The sequence below is a fragment of the Poecilia latipinna genome, unplaced genomic scaffold, assembly GCF_001443285.1.
Source record: "Poecilia latipinna isolate Pla-1442-1.1 unplaced genomic scaffold, P_latipinna-1.0 Scaffold1723, whole genome shotgun sequence".
Taxonomy (NCBI): domain Eukaryota; kingdom Metazoa; phylum Chordata; class Actinopteri; order Cyprinodontiformes; family Poeciliidae; genus Poecilia; species Poecilia latipinna.
Genome location: NW_015114339.1, coordinates 31,047 through 34,218, shown reverse-complemented (window position 1 = coordinate 34,218; position 3,172 = coordinate 31,047). Strand labels below are relative to the sequence as shown.

At 37.6% G+C, this 3,172-nt stretch overlaps 1 long non-coding RNA gene across 1 annotated transcript in view; it reads right to left on the bottom strand.

Annotated features, from left to right (window-relative positions):
- Positions 1-3,172, bottom strand: part of LOC106964817 (uncharacterized) — a 51,008-nt gene that overhangs the window by 20,880 nt on the left and 26,956 nt on the right. The window contains exon 3 of the long non-coding RNA XR_001428512.1: positions 759-825. This is a non-coding gene — a long non-coding RNA (uncharacterized LOC106964817). The remainder of the gene's footprint in view (positions 1-758; positions 826-3,172) is intronic.

Genomic DNA, 3,172 nt, shown 5'->3' with positions numbered 1-3,172 from the left:
ATATATATGAAGCACAGGACTAGTGAGTGTGAGAGCCACTGTCCAGGATGAAACATCCAAGATCCATAAATACATCAAGGACAAAGCCTCAACGGACAATGTGCTCAGCGAATGTCTCAGGCAATGGGGCACAGAAGCCGAGGTGCTAGAGGAACCATCATGGGAGGACAAGCCTCTACATGGGATGTACCACCGACAAATAACTGAAGTGGCTGATATCAGGAAATCCTACCAATGGCTGGAGAAAGCTGGACTCAAGGACAGGACCCGAGCTCAGAGGATGAAAGAGAGAGACCACCCGAGTGTGAGAAGGGAGAGATATATATATATGTATATATATAAACACTGGTGTTTCTAGCAAAATGACAAAATGGGAAGGAGTAAGAAAGATGTAGAGCAGCTATTGCTATCCAGTCCAGATCAGAAAAAGTCAGAAGCTATTCAGAACGAACTGGTCAGATCAAAGACTCTTCACTTTATTAATCTGGCTGAATTTCTACTTATTTGCCATCTGGTTTCTATAGAACCAGATAGCAAAAAAAAAACAAAAACAAAAAAAAACAAGGGCAACAAAAAAAGTGATGAACTCAAAGTTTTGGTCATCTGTAAACTGTGATTAGTTCTTGGTAGTCGAGTAAAACCTGAACAAAACCGAAGATGCTTTCTGATCTGTGGAGATCTTTAAGCTCAATACTGAAACATCAACATTCTTTACTTAAACCTTTCACTGCAGTTTTTATCCAGCTTTGCTAACATACCTGTGTTGGACCGCAATCTGAGCCGGGTCACATACTCGGGACTCTTTTGGGGTTGTGTAGTTGTATTCTGTGTACAGACAAAAAAAAAAAAGATTTTAAAAAATTTCAATAAAAAAAAAAAAAAATCTGTTCCAGAAATCTCAGCTTTCATCTAAACTGAAACACCTTCACCTTGTTCCACTTTGAAAATCATAGTGAAATCCACTTCCTGACACCAGCTGACTCACATCTGCAAAGCTGTCAGAAAAACCTCTGAGTACGATTTAGCTGAGTCATCACCACCACTATGACATCAGCAATAAAACGGCTAGACGTGCGCACACACACACACACACACACACACACACACACACACACACACACACACACACACACACACACACACACACACACACACACCTGTGATGACGTACAACCAGAACAATTTAGGCTTTTCTAAAAAAGTAAGTATTTTGTTATATTACAGAGCAACTTTCATCCCTTCCTGAGCTCATATTTTCTTCAGCTCTGTGACGCCTTTCACACGACAAAACGGCCATGCTGGATTTTTGTAGGTAGGTTTGATCATCAAACGTTGACTGAAAGGAAATCGTTTTAAAAGTAAGAAAAGTAAGAAAAGTAAGAAAAGTAAAGGACGACCAGTCTGTGTTATCATTTGTCCCCTGTGTTGTGTATTTGTTCAGTGTTCTCCAAAGACGCATAAAGTGCCACTTTGACTGGAGAAGCATAATCTGATGCTGAAAAAATATATTTTTTAAAAAAGCAAACCTTTAATTTGAGCACATTTTTAGTAAGTGGGGAGGGGAAATTCCACGTTAAGAATTATACTTTTTAAGTGTGCTCCACATATCAGTGCCTGTGACAGAGGTTTTGTAATGGCTTTCTACTCACAAACTGTCTCAGTAAGAGGTTTGAAATCTGCAACTTCACTGCCTCTCAGCTGGATCTTTTACAATGATTCCTAATGTCTTTCGTTAAAAATGAAGAACCAGCTACTGTTTTTAAATATAGATATATTAACAACTGCGGGTTTCAGAAGAGTTTCAGGTTTTTTTTCATTGAATAATTTTGTTTTCTTGTAAGTAGAAAACTATGTGCGTTTTCTTATATCATTTTCCACAAATGTCAACCTCCCAAAGAAGAAAACATATCTACTTTATTTTTTTTGCTTAAGAAATATAAATAAAATGAATTAAAATGAATTAGATCTAACTTTCTAAGTTGTCTTTTTTGAAATAATAATAATAAAAGCTCATGCAACATTTATTTTTATTTGTTTTTATTTATCTGTATACCACTTTGAGCTGCTTTTAGTATGAATGGTGCTTTATAAAAAAAATTGATTGACTGATTGATAAAATATAGATCTTACAGTTATAGATCCTCCCCTTTGTAAAGCACCTTTCAACAATAAAGTGCTTGTAAAAACATAATACAGAAGCTAATTATGAAACAACCAACAATCATGACATTTTTGCCAAATGCCATCAAGAAAATATACATTAAATATCCTGATCAACGTTCCAGTTATTATGAATAAACTCCGATTCAAAGAAACTCAGTGTTTCAGCAGTTTTGTAGTTTTTTAAAAGTTTGTTCCAAATTAGTGGTGCATAGAAGCTGAATGTGTTTGGGTCTGGCTCCTCTCGTCTCTTCAGCTCAAACCACAGGTTTTCTGGTATTTGGGTCCGGGAACCGAGACGGTTAGGACAGAAAAGGCCTGGCTTGTGTCTTAATCAGTTAGCATCTGGATATGGTCTAATGTTTGCTATGGACATTTGGTGACAGACAAGATGCTACAGCTATCAACATGTGAGCTTGTCAAGGTAAACATGGATCCTCATCCAGCCTTGTTAGTCAGTTTGAGGTTTTTTTGTTTGTTTGTTTTTTCTTTCTATTGCACTGACTGAAGATACGGTTGAACTTATTCAGGTAGGTATTTTCTTGAAGACATTTACTAACTTATTAATATCAAAACTCTCTTGCGTGTTGAAAACAGTAGCTGCGTTTTCATTGCAAATGTGCGCAAATCTTTGTTAATATTCTGCTAATGTCGAAAAAAAGGATCCAAAAAAAGGAGTTGCGGCGTTTGCAGTTGTGGCGAGGGGTGCTGGTGCCCATAGACATAATATAAGAGTAGACCCCGCATTGGCTGCTCCGGCGCAGGAAATACGGCGGCCATCTTGGGGCGGTATACCTTCCTACTTTGCTCAATCAAAACAGCAGAAGATGCCTCAGCACTGAGGGATATTGTTGTTCGGATCGATGGACGATTGATGTGAGGGCTCCACAGACAACATTTCACAAGTAAGATGGACATATTATTGTGTATATATTGTGATTAGAATATGACTTTACTGTATTTATGTCCACCAGTGAGATACCAGCTAATATTAGCTATAGTGCTTGGTGTA